Source organism: Anopheles arabiensis, chromosome 2 (assembly GCF_016920715.1).
Source record: "Anopheles arabiensis isolate DONGOLA chromosome 2, AaraD3, whole genome shotgun sequence".
NCBI classification, from domain to species: domain Eukaryota; kingdom Metazoa; phylum Arthropoda; class Insecta; order Diptera; family Culicidae; genus Anopheles; species Anopheles arabiensis.
The window spans coordinates 31,317,268-31,331,733 of record NC_053517.1 but is presented as its reverse complement, the minus strand read 5'-3'; positions in this window follow the sequence as shown (position 1 = coordinate 31,331,733).

The following is a 14,466-nucleotide window of genomic DNA, read 5'->3' as shown; positions in this document are numbered from 1 at the left end:
CTCTCACTAGTGTGAGAAGATCGAAAGCTCCTCTCTCTTATTGGGCGCTTATCACATGCTCTTATCATAAGAGCGAAAAGGTGACGAGGATAGTGAGTACCATTTCTCTCTCTCCTTCTAAGGAGCTTTCAGGGATGCTGCGACCAATCAAAACGCTACCAGCGCGGACCCAAATACCAGGCATCGTAACAGGAGATCATCCAAATCAGGAGGTATCTCTATCGATCCACACTCTCACCATGTCTCGCTCTCACTAGTGTGAGAAGATCGAAAGCTCCTCTCTCTTATTGGGCGCTTATCACATGCTCTTATCATAAGAGTGAAAAGGTGACGTGGATAGTGAGTATCCTTTCTCTCTCTCCTTCCAAGGAGCTTTGTGGGATGCTGCGACCAATCAAAACGCTACCAGCGCGGACCCAAATACCAGGCATCGTAACAGGAGATCATCCAAATCAGGAGGTATCTCTATCGATCCACACTCTCACCATGTCTCGCTCTCACTAGTGTGAGAAGATCGAAAGCTCCTCTCTCTTATTGGGCGCTTATCACATGCTCTTATCATAAGAGTGAAAAGGTGACGAGGATAGTGAGTACCATTTCTCTCTCTCCTTCTAAGGAGCTTTCAGGGATGCTGCGACCAATCGAAACGCTACCAGCGCGGACCAAAATACCAGGCATCGTAACAGGAGATCATCCAAATCAGGAGGTATCTCTATCGATCCACACTCTCACCATGTCTCGCTCTCGCTAGTGTGACAAGATCTAAAGCTCCTCTCTCTTATTGGGCGCTTATCATAGGAGCGGAAAGGTGACGAGGATAGTGAGTATCCTTTCTCTCTCTCTTTCCGCTAGCTTTGAGGGATGCTGCGACCAATCGAAACGCTACCAGCGCGGACCCAAATACCAGGCATCGTAACAGGAGATCATCGAAACCAGGAGGTATCTCTATCGATCCACACTCTCACCATGTCTCGCTCTCACTAGTGTGAGAAGATCGAAAGCTCCTCTCTCTTATTGGGCGCTTATCACATGCTCTTATCATAAGAGTGAAAAGGTGACGAGGATAGTGAGTACCATTTCTCTCTCTCCTTCTAAGGAGCTTTCAGGGATGCTGCGACCAATCGAAACGCTACCAGCGCGGACCAAAATACCAGGCATCGTAACAGGAGATCATCCAAATCAGGAGGTAGCTCTATCGATCCACACTCTCACCATGTCTCGCTCTCGCTAGTGTGAGAAGATCGAAAGCTCCTCTCTCTTATTGGGCGCTTATCATAGGAGCGGAAAGGTGACGAGGATAGTGAGTATCCTTTCTCTCTCTCCTTCCAAGGAGCTTTGTGGGATGCTGCGACCAATCAAAACGCTACCAGCGCGGACCAAAATACCAGGCATCGTAACAGGAGATCATCCAAATCAGGAGGTATCTCTATCGATCCACACTCTCACCATGTCTCGCTCTCGCTAGTGAGAGAAGATCGAAAGCTCTCTCTCTTATTGGGCGCTTATCATAGGAGCGGAAAGGTGACGAGGATAGTGAGTATCCTTTCTCTCTCTCCTTCCAAGGAGCTTTGTGGGATGCTGCGACCAATCAAAACGCTACCAGCGCGGACCCAAATACCAGGCATCGTAACAGGAGATCATCGAAACCAGGAGGTAGCTCTATCGATCCACACTCTCACCATGTCTCGCTCTCACTAGTGTGAGAAGATCGAAAGCTCCTCTCTCTTATTGGGCGCTTATCACATGCTCTTATCATAGGAGTGGAAAGGTGACGTGGATAGTGAGTACCATTTCTCTCTCTCCTTCTAAGGAGCTTTCAGGGATGCTGCGACCAATCGAAACGCTACCAGCGCGGACCAAAATACCAGGCATCGTAACAGGAGATCATCCAAATCAGGAGGTAGCTCTATCGATCCACACTCTCACCATGTCTCGCTCTCGCTAGTGTGACAAGATCTAAAGCTCCTCTCTCTTATTGGGCGCTTATCATAGGAGCGGAAAGGTGACGAGGATAGTGAGTACCATTTCTCTCTCTCCTTCTAAGGAGCTCTCAGGGATGCTGCGACCAATCGAAACGCTACCAGCGCGGACCCAAATACCAGGCATCGTAACAGGAGATCATCCAAATCAGGAGGTAGCTCTATCGATCCACACTCTCACCATGTCTCGCTCTCACTAGTGTGAGAAGATCGAAAGCTCCTCTCTCTTATTGGGCGCTTATCACATGCTCTTATCATAGGAGCGGAAAGGTGACGTGGATAGTGAGTACCATTTCTCTCTCTCCTTCTAAGGAGCTTTGTGGGATGCTGCGACCAATCGAAACGCTACCAGCGCGGACCAAAATACCAGGCATCGTAACAGGAGATCATCCAAATCAGGAGGTAGCTCTATCGATGCACACTCTCACCATGTCTCGCTCTCGCTAGTGTGACAAGATCTAAAGCTCCTCTCTCTTATTGGGCGCTTATCATAGGAGCGGAAAGGTGACGAGGATAGTGAGTACCATTTCTCTCTCTCCTTCTAAGGAGCTCTCAGGGATGCTGCGACCAATCGAAACGCTACCAGCGCGGACCCAAATACCAGGCATCGTAACAGGAGATCATCCAAATCAGGAGGTAGCTCTATCGATCCACACTCTCACCATGTCTCGCTCTCACTAGTGTGAGAAGATCGAAAGCTCCTCTCTCTTATTGGGCGCTTATCACATGCTCTTATCATAGGAGCGGAAAGGTGACGTGGATAGTGAGTACCATTTCTCTCTCTCCTTCTAAGGAGCTTTGTGGGATGCTGCGACCAATCGAAACGCTACCAGCGCGGACCAAAATACCAGGCATCGTAACAGGAGATCATCCAAATCAGGAGGTAGCTCTATCGATGCACACTCTCACCATGTCTCGCTCTCGCTAGTGTGACAAGATCTAAAGCTCCTCTCTCTTATTGGGCGCTTATCATAGGAGCGGAAAGGTGACGAGGATAGTGAGTACCATTTCTCTCTCTCCTTCTAAGGAGCTCTCAGGGATGCTGCGACCAATCGAAACGCTACCAGCGCGGACCCAAATACCAGGCATCGTAACAGGAGATCATCCAAATCAGGAGGTATCTCTATCGATCCACACTCTCACCATGTCTCGCTCTCGCTAGTGTGAGAAGATCGAAAGCTCCTCTCTCTTATTGGGCGCTTATCACATGCTCTTATCATAGGAGCGAAAAGGTGACGAGGATAGTGAGTACCATTTCTCTCTCTCCTTCTAAGGAGCTTTCAGGGATGCTGCGACCAATCGAAACGCTACCAGCGCGGACCAAAATACCAGGCATCGTAACAGGAGATCATCCAAATCAGGAGGTATCTCTATCGATCCACACTCTCACCATGTCTCGCTCTCGCTAGTGTGAGAAGATCGAAAGCTCCTCTCTCTTATTGGGCGCTTATCACATGCTCTTATCATAGGAGCGAAAAGGTGACGAGGATAGTGAGTACCATTTCTCTCTCTCCTTCCAAGGAGCTTTCAGGGATGCTGCGACCAATCGAAACGCTACCAGCGCGGACCAAAATACCAGGCATCGTAACAGGAGATCATCCAAATCAGGAGGTAGCTCTATCGATCCACACTCTCACCATGTCTCGCTCTCGCTAGTGAGAGAAGATCGAAAGCTCCTCTCTCTTATTGGGCGCTGATCACATGCTCTTATCATAGGAGCGGAAAGGTGACGTGGATAGTGAGTACCATTTCTCTCTCTCCTTCTAAGGAGCTTTCAGGGATGCTGCGACCAATCGAAACGCTACCAGCGCGGACCAAAATACCAGGCATCGTAGCAGGAGATCATCCAAATCAGGAGGTAGCTCTATCGATCCACACTCTCACCATGTCTCGCTCTCACTAGTGTGAGAAGATCTAAAGCTCCTCTCTCTTATTGGGCGCTTATCACATGCTCTTATCATAGGAGCGAAAAGGTGACGAGGATAGTGAGTACCATTTCTCTCTCTCCTTCCAAGGAGCTTTCAGGGATGCTGCGACCAATCGAAACGCTACCAGCGCGGACCAAAATACCAGGCATCGTAACAGGAGATCATCCAAATCAGGAGGTAGCTCTATCGATCCACACTCTCACCATGTCTCGCTCTCGCTAGTGAGAGAAGATCGAAAGCTCCTCTCTCTTATTGGGCGCTGATCACATGCTCTTATCATAGGAGCGGAAAGGTGACGTGGATAGTGAGTACCATTTCTCTCTCTCCTTCTAAGGAGCTTTCAGGGATGCTGCGACCAATCGAAACGCTACCAGCGCGGACCAAAATACCAGGCATCGTAACAGGAGATCATCCAAATCAGGAGGTAGCTCTATCGATCCACACTCTCACGATGTCTCGCTCTCGCTAGTGTGAGCTGCTCTCTCTTATTGGGCGCTTATCACATGCTCTTATCATAGGAGCGGAAAGGTGACGTGGATAGTGAGTATCCTTTCTCTCTCTCCTTCCGCTGCCTTTGAGGGATGCTGCGACCAACGCTACCAGCGCGGACCAAAATACCAGGCATCGTAACAGGAGATCATCCAAATCAGGAGGTAGCTCTATCGATCCACACTCTCACCATGTCTCGCTCTCACTAGTGTGAGAAGATCTAATGCTCCTCTCTCTTATTGGGCGCTTATCACATGCTCTTATCATAGGAGCGAAAAGGTGACGAGGATAGTGAGTACCATTTCTCTCTCTCCTTCCAAGGAGCTTTCAGGGATGCTGCGACCAATCGAAACGCTACCAGCGCGGACCAAAATACCAGGCATCGTAACAGGAGATCATCCAAATCAGGAGGTAGCTCTATCGATCCACACTCTCACCATGTCTCGCTCTCGCTAGTGTGAGAAGATCGAAAGCTCCTCTCTCTTATTGGGCGCTTATCACATGCTCTTATCATAAGAGCGAAAAGGTGACGTGGATAGTGAGTACCATTTCTCTCTCTCCTTCTAAGGAGCTTTCAGGGATGCTGCGACCAATCGAAACGCTACCAGCGCGGACCAAAATACCAGGCATCGTAACAGGAGATCATCCAAATCAGGAGGTAGCTCTATCGATCCACACTCTCACCATGTCTCGCTCTCACTAGTGTGAGAAGATCTAATGCTCCTCTCTCTTATTGGGCGCTTATCACATGCTCTTATCATAGGAGCGGAAAGGTGACGTGGATAGTGAGTATCCTTTCTCTCTCTCCTTCCAAGGAGCTTTGTGGGATGCTGCGACCAATCGAAACGCTACCAGCGCGGACCAAAATACCAGGCATCGTAACAGGAGATCATCCAAATCAGGAGGTAGCTCTATCGATCCACACTCTCACCATGTCTCGCTCTCGCTAGTGTGACAAGATCTAAAGCTCCTCTCTCTTATTGGGCGCTTATCATAGGAGCGGAAAGGTGACGAGGATAGTGAGTATCCTTTCTCTCTCTCCTTCCGCTAGCTCTCAGGGATGCTGCGACCAATCGAAACACTACCAGCGCGGACCCAAATACCAGGCATCGTAACAGGAGATCATCGAAACCAGGAGGTAGCTCTATCGATCCACACTCTCACGATGTCTCGCTCTCGCTAGTGTGAGCTGCTCTCTCTTATTGGGCGCTTATCACATGCTCTTATCATACGAGAGGAAAGATGACGAAGAGAGTGAGTATCCTTTCTCTCTCTCCTTCCGCTACCTTTGAGGGATGCTGCGACCAACGCTACCAGCGCGGACCAAAATACCAGGCATCGTAACAGGAGATCATCCAAATCAGGAGGTATCTCTATCGATCCACACTCTCACCATGTCTCGCTCTCGCTAGTGTGACAAGATCTAAAGCTCCTCTCTCTTATTGGGCGCTTATCATAGGAGCGGAAAGGTGACGAGGATAGTGAGTATCCTTTCTCTCTCTCCTTCCAAGGAGCTTTGTGGGATGCTGCGACCAATCAAAACGCTACCAGCGCGGACCAAAATACCAGGCATCGTAACAGGAGATCATCCAAATCAGGAGGTATCTCTATCGATCCACACTCTCACCATGTCTCGCTCTCACTAGTGTGAGAAGATCGAAAGCTCCTCTCTCTTATTGGGCGCTTATCACATGCTCTTATCATAAGAGTGAAAAGGTGACGAGGATAGTGAGTATCCTTTCTCTCTCTCCTTCCAAGGAGCTTTGTGGGATGCTGCGACCAATCGAAACGCTACCAGCGCGGACCCAAATACCAGGCATCGTAACAGGAGATCATCCAAATCAGGAGGTAGCTCTATCGATCCACACTCTCACCATGTCTCGCTCTTGCTACTAAAATCCATTTCATTTTTTATTTGTATGTGTGATATTTGAAGAAAGAAGCATCGTTTATACAATCGAATAAATCTACAATGGAACTTTTGTAATGCAAAATGAGGTATTTAAAACCTTTTTATATTTATATTTATTATAAAACGGAAGAGAAGAGAAGAACACTTCGAGATGTTTTATGAATATTGTAATGTTTAGGCAAATTCTCAAAATTGTCGTTTACTTACCTCATCTTTCTGTGATTAGAATTTATTTGATTCAGTATAGTCACCAATCAATTAAAACAAAATCATTTTATTATTATTTTCCAGTGTTTTATTCATATAATCATCCTGCAAACCGAGAACTTGACATCGATAGGTAGCACACTGTGTGGCGCTTTTGTTAATTCTAACATTTTTTTATTCTTCTTATTTATGTATTTTCTTGTTGTTCTTTTTATTCCGAGCCATGTGCTTTATATTTTCTTCTTCTTTAAGTTGGTGTGGGTGCGTTTCTTTTTGCTGTCATTGTGTGTCATTTGAATTTAGTTCAGACCAGGTTTGCTGTGCTGTTGCACTAGACTTGCATATTCACTAGGACCTTTCTTTAGTATGCTTAGTATGCTAGTGATTCTGTTCCGGGTATATTTTAAGCAGTTACACTGAGTCCTACTCGTATGACACCATAGAGAGCTCACATCTTTGCATTTGTCTGTTAGACATGTGCATTTCCAGTTGTTATTTGTTTTTTTTTCTATTCGTACTCTGACTTTGACAGCATTTACCTGTGCAACTTTATTTCAAACCCACAGTGTGCAAAGATCTTCTTGCCATCACACCATCTTAACTAGTACACAGTGGAAAATTGGATTTGCTTCAGAAGAAGTGTGGTTTTGCGCTTCTTACATGGCTGTTTTTTGTGGTTTTTTAAGTTTAATTTTAGCATTAATAAGATTTTGTGTTGTCGTATATATCGTATATATTTTGTAGAATTAACATTCATGTGTTCCTCACTCGCCCTTCCAGGACCATCTTCCCATTTTTGTCACACACACACACTCACACAAATACGTCTGTGTACTCTTGTTTTTGTTCCACATCACGCCCATATACTCAATATAAAAAAGCCTTCTTTGTTTGGTTAGTTCTCAAAGGACAAATAACATCCTACACATTGTTTCATTTTCTGTGTTTTTTCGTGTGCCTCCATCCTCATGTATCTGTTCATCTTTCACCTTCGGCTTTCAGTCGGTTCCGATAGTTTGCTTGTATGCATACTTTAAAATAAGTAAAGTATTTGATAGTGGTAAAGAGGGGTATAAGAATTTATTATTTTCTTCATTCGTTTTCCTGCCACACTTGCACTTTTTGTCTCTCCTTTTACCATTTTTACTTTCTGACTTGTTGCATGAGTTTGCTTCTTGTGAGGAAATAGATTTTGTATTTGTTTATGTTCTGTTATTGTGTTTGCTAATTATTTTACCTCACCACCGTTATTATTATTATTATTTTAAAAAAAACAAAGAAACATTTTTCCTATGTTGTACACTTGTGTTTGGTTTTTCACTTATTTCTTGTCGTGAGAGTTTTCTTTGTTTTTGAAGTTTGTTTTCTGTTCCATTCTCAGTTTTGTTTCATTAACACACTTACATATGCACTTGCAATTTATTGGCAAACATATTCGGTTCAGTTACGTTGATCAATGTGTGAAGGTGCGCATGGTGGTGCGCGTTAAACTATCGAATTTCACTCAGACTGGTACTTGCAACTAGCGAAACATTTAGAGAAAAAAAAATCGTAAGAAAAAAAACGGAAAACGTTCCCTTGTTTCCCATAGCTAACTATTACCCACTGCTACGCCCTTGGCACGCATGTCTACAACACATACGTTACGCTCCAAGAAAATCCAATCCACGCGTGATTGGAAGTTCAGTTGAGATTGGGATGATAACTCGAACCGAGAAAGTGTCTTCAGTGTCGAAATGTTTATGATAGAAGGGTGGTGATGATTGATGAGTGATGAATTTTTACCAATAGTGACCAATTGTGATTAGCTTTACAAAACAAAAAAACAGCACATAAATCAAACGCAATCAACAAAAACCAATGCAACCACTGCACAAACCAACACAGTGAGGAAAACAACTCGCTTATTTCTTCCACTCTACCACCCACCCACCAACATCTTCTGCTCCCGCTGCTGGCCCTGCTTTATGTGTTCCCGCATTTGTTCACAATTTGTCAACAGTGAATAAACTTTGTCCTGTGCTTTTCTCCCATTCCCTGCCGTCTTCCTTGCTTGCAAACGACCATCTACCCCCGCCGCCCGTCCATATCTTCTCCCGCACCTAGTTGTACCGTTGGTTGAGTTTGTTTGTATTTCTGCTTCCATTTTTGGCCTGACTGCTGCTACACCTCCTGACACTGTTCACTTAAAAAATCCACGTTTCACAACAAATTACACTGCACTCTAATATAGCATTCTTTAAACCTGCTTTCTCTCTCTCTCTGTACCGTCCACCAATAGCGTAATACATAAATTGTTTCTCTCACTGTGAAACATAATGCTGCATAGGTTTTGTTTTGTGTAAGTGTGCGACATCTAATAAACCCTACCCACACACACACTCACACACGCACAACGTCGAGATGTTTGATGCTGCATGCAGTTTTGTATCTTGCTTTCTTTTTGGTTTAAATATAATATATTGGTTTCCCACAGCGAAACTGTTTGTATGTTTGTGTGTGTGTGTGTGTGTGGGGAAAAGGAATGAGAAGCTCTCTATATTAGCAAGCAAAAACAGATTGGGAGAGAAAAACATCGATAAATCTACTTAAATTCTTTTTTCCATGGTCAATTATATGTATGTTTGTTTGTATTAAGTGTTGCGTTTGTTTGTTTGTTTGTTTGTATGTTTGTTTCATTTTCTTAAATTATTCGAGACTGTGGTGTACGTACCAACAACTTTCACTCAAAAACCATACCGTTTGCCTTTAGCAAACTCATCCATCTCTCTCTATATGTCCATCGTTCTCTCCTTTGATGCTAATAGTAGTAGTTGTGGTAGTAGTAGTAGTAGTAGTAGTATAAGTAGTTGTGTAGTGTAGTAGTTTTAAAACTCGATCTGCGCCTTCAAACCGGCTCAACATGTGTCTATTCGTTTAGCAAAAAGGTACAAAGTATTCTCCTTTTATTACATTTTCCTCCTCTCATTTAGTTGGCTGAACATCATTTCAACAGAAAACAAAACAAAACAAAAATACCAAAAACCATTCTTTCCTACTACACGGTGTGCCCCTTTGGTTGTGCCAAAATGTGGTTATTGAAAATGCAAACACAAACACTCTTAACGGAACCGTGCTCTAAATATAGCTTTACTCCTCTCAATAACTTTATGCTAGCGTGCGGAGGAGCAGCCCCAGCAGCTAGGGTTTAACGAACAAAAATTGATAGTAGTAAATGAGCTATAACAAAAATGCTAAATGTTCATGCTTAACACACGGGCGATAATAGGGATGACGGTTAAGTAAAACTCTGCTGAGAGTTTATCACTTGTTTCCATTCCCTTCTCATCCCTACCCACTCATGCATAAGCGCGTGTTCGTTTTAAGTGTTAGCGCGCATACTAAGCGCGCTTTCCAAGGTACGTGACGTGTGTGCGTAGGGAGAACGCTCTACAGCGAAATGAAGAGACAAACAAGGAGATTAAATATAATTCACTAAAACGTTTACTATTGGGGGGTTTGCCTTCTGTTCACACGATACGACGACACAAACGACTGCCGTTTTTTTTTTTACTAATACTACCAACTGCTGTCCTTCACCTGCCATTATGTGTAGTGTTTCACCATGTATAGTAAAAGCATTCAGGTATGCTCGAATAAAGATTAATGTTTACTTACGTAGCTAGTGTAATACGCTCGGCAAAGAGACAAGCGAAACGACAAACAAAAGTTTCTAGAAAACGTGAGCTACGGGAAAAAAATTAAAATTAAAAACAGTAACCGTTCTTGCTAAAGCTGGTAAGGGGACACGGCGAAGGTTGGAGGTTTTTCTTCTAAGGTTTATATATCTTCGCCTATGCAGCCACGTGCACAATAATTGTTCCCCGTCGCCCCGTTCGAGTGGGTAAGGAAATAAAGTGACGCATTAAAATTACACTTACAAACAAATCGTCAAATAACGCTTGGTACTAGGACCGTACACATAGGACACACACTCAGCTAGTTACTTTTGCATCAAATAAACAACGTATGCAAAGAAATGCAAATTGAACGAAAAATGTACAAACGTTCGTATTGTTGTTCACGCTCATGTTGATTGTGGTTTACAGAAAAAAAACGAATAGGAAACATAAGTTATGCTTATGCAAAGCTCTAAATCCACATACATACATGAAAAAACATGCCGCAATCGCATCATTCCTTTACACTCTCAAGTCCGCGTTTAACCTTCTCGGCCACACTGGGGCCTAGCCTTAAATTGTATAGTGTAGTTTACTTTCGGTAGTTTAAAGATTCGATTATATCTCGGTAATTAATAATAATCAATAGAATTAATAATTTGCGATAATGATAATAATTAGAATAATTAGTAAAGTAATAAAAAAACAATTTGTACTTTCAATCAAAGAATGATACACATTCCTTCATCTTTCTTCGCTCGTCTCACGGGGTACCACCACCATCTCTTGCCCCCTCCTAAGCTGTCCTTTTTCTTCCGTTCCCTTCTCCTCTTCGACACTTCTTGACTACTTCTACGCATCTACGCTTCCTCCGCCATGTATGTGACACGCTCGCCCATAGTATACACGTCTGAAATTCCGCACGCTTCCATCGAATCAAACTACAAACAGTGTGAATTCTTACTGAACTTTACACTCAATTTGGAACTGTACTTGTTAAACCCAAGGACACATTTGTGTAAGAAACATGGAATCGCCCCTGAGGCAACATAAAATTCCACTTAAACAAACATCCAACTAGAACAAGGAAAAGGAAAACAGTGCGCGTCACTACTAGCCAGCGACAAATAAAAAAATGGGATTTTAAGTGGGTGATGGGATTGATGTGTGTGCTGCCAGGATTTTGGGTGTGTAGTAGGGTAGAGTTACGTAATGGCAATGGCATGCATGAACGATGGTGCAGTAAAACACAAAATAATCCTTTATGTATTCATTACGTACGTTCGTGTTTGTCATAACAGGAACATATTAGAATCATTTGTTTCGGTAAAATTCTTCCCACCAACATAAAACATGACTACCCCCCCTTTCCCTACTCACGTCGACAAACTGACACTATGAAACATGCAACAACATTTAATAAAATTTTGATAAATTAATGACAGAAATAGAGGACAAACGTATAGGGACGGTATGTGATTCTGTGTGACTTGCCAGGGTTGTGTAGTAATGCAACTCACATGCTCTCTGATATTTTGTTTTGTACACATCGTGAAGATTGTTGCGTTTTGTTCCTCGCTGCCCTTGCTTGATTATTTGTATTGATCTGTCAGCAACTGCATTTGTTTTGAATTGTTTTTCTTTTTTTTCTATACATAAATTAAACAATAAAACGATCAACAAAAATTTGCTAATGAGGTAATTCTGGTAGTTTCGTTTAATCGTTTTATTCTCCATCCGTTTGTGTACTCTGTGCATGCTAAGTTTGTATGTTTTAAAAAATCAAATTTTCGAAAAAAAAGATCAGCTTTACATGAACTGAAAATGGCATTGAAAATAGTAAATGAAAATAAAAGAAATACAAAACTTTGGCATTACAATAAAGTATCCGTTAGTGCAAATGTTACCAAAAATATTTCCTTGAAGATGTTCTTGCACTATCCACCTTCTCACTTTCCGTACTCTTCCGCTCCTTGCTTTCGAATAACAGTTTTTTATTGAGTTGTGCGTTGCTTTTATCGAGAGCAACTCTATTTTAGAAGGCCATCGTTGGATGTTTCGTATTGTATCTTTTTAACGCACGAGAAGTTCTGATCATCTGCCATTTGTGCAGCAAATGTCAAAATCACTTCCGCGCGAAGGGAAATCCATACTGAATGCACCCGAAGGGGATCGACTCTCTTTGAGAGTGCGTAATCGCCCGCGCATTCGTATCCAGATTATTATTCACAGTGACGAGCATGAGAAGTTTGTTTTTGTTTTACAATTACAATCACCACAAAATTTTGATGTGTGTTGTTTTTTTACGAATGATCATCTTAAATACTATGGGAGCAAAACGCACTACGAAAAAAACCAACAACGAACACGAACAACAAACAGAAGAAACAAATCGTTTCTTAGTGCTTAATTTTTATCAAATAGGTACAGCTTTCTCTCATATATGTCACACGTCTAGAACACTCACACAAACAAATATTAAAAAGAGTTATTATGTAGAACGTTCAAAAACGGACATGTGTAAGCCTAAACAAACGTATTTGCAAGTATCAGAGTTTGACAGTTTGACAAACGTTCATACTAACGTTTGGAATGGTTAATGTTAAATACTAGCCTAAAATGACACATTAATTATGAAGAAAACATTAAATCTAAATTTTGAATTTTGAAAGATTTTTGGATATCGGAATAATTTTAATTCTTAAGCATTCAAACTCTCACACAATTTTTTTTTGTTATAACCACACAAACACGTTACATAGATTTTTCTTCTTATAAGATAAAAGGATCGAAGTTGCCGAAAATTACACGCCAATTATTAAACAGGAATAAAAAGAATCGAATTGCCCGCTGTTGGTTCGCGTTCGTCATTGGTAAGTCCGCGGAGGTTTGCATCGGATTCACAGAGTGCAAGAGTTCCAGATTGAAATGAACGCGTTAGAGCACAAACAGCACTACGCCCATTGGATCACAAACTGGGAAAAGATCACAACGATTTGATGAGGAAAGGGAAAAAATTGCTTTTATTCGATGCTTGTTAGCTTTGCTTGATGCGCCATCGAAACGGTCACAGAATTTGCGCGGAAATGAAACTTCTCCTAGTGAAGCATATGCATTCCTTGATCACAATATGAATTACAGAGAAGTAATTGCTCACAGAGAAGTAATTGCTCACAGAGAAGTAATTGCTCACAGAGAAGTAATTGCTCACAGAGAAGTAGTTGCTCACAGAGAAGTAATTGCTCACAGAGAAGTAGTTGCAGGAGGTTTGATTTGAAAGATTGATCACAAGAGATTGAGTTCCGAAAAGGGTTTGTTTTAAAATCCCACCGTGGAAAAGGAAGGATCGATCACGCATTCTGTGTTATTATCACACTCTTACAATCACTGCTTCGGTTACGGGATCACTGGGGTGGATTTTCTTGGAAATGAATCACACAATACACGACGACGTGCGCGCGCTGTTGCTATGCACGAAATTTTGATTTTGTTTGCCGCTTCAGAAGCAAGCATATATCCTTTTAAGGAAGTGTTGTTTTGTTGGTTATTTTTTTGGTATTCCGAAACCCGATCACACACTGTTATGTCATCACATCGATTAATGCTTTGCTTCAAAGCTCTCCCCTGCACCAGGGGTAGAGATATTGAAATTGATCAATGCCTTTCAAAAGCGCTTACTGGAGTGGGCACCTCAGCAGCTTGAGCACAAGTGCAATCGGCACTATCTCTCTGCAAATCTGCAAGGCAACTAACGCAAGTAAAGCATTTGAAAGGATCATTGATCGATCATCACAACTGTGCTTTGCTTAGCTTTTTTGTTGTTGTTGGTGGTTTAAATTTACATCCAATTTTGGATAATCACAACGATTGATAGTGTGTGCTATCGGGGTGGTGGTGCTTGTTTAGATTCGCTCGGAAGATGGCGACATTGCGTCACAGTTGGTACATGTTTCACATCTCTACCGAAATTCGAAGCAAGTGCGAGGAGGTGGTGGTACGAGAATGCCACATTTGACATATTTTTGGTAACATTTGCCTTACACATACAGATGGTTTTTGCCCTTTATGATGCAGCTGTTTTGAAGGAGTAACACACGAACATAGTTAGGATAGTACAATAATCATTAGAAAATAAAACCAAATTGTAAATAAAAAGCTGTTCAAGGAGAGGTCCATTGAATTCATGTGCTGAAGGAAGGTTCGATGCAAGCGTTCTGCGAAACAATCTTTTAGACATCTTTACGCTCATTCGTCCATTAGTGGTACAGTGTGTGTGTTGATTGTAGTAAAAA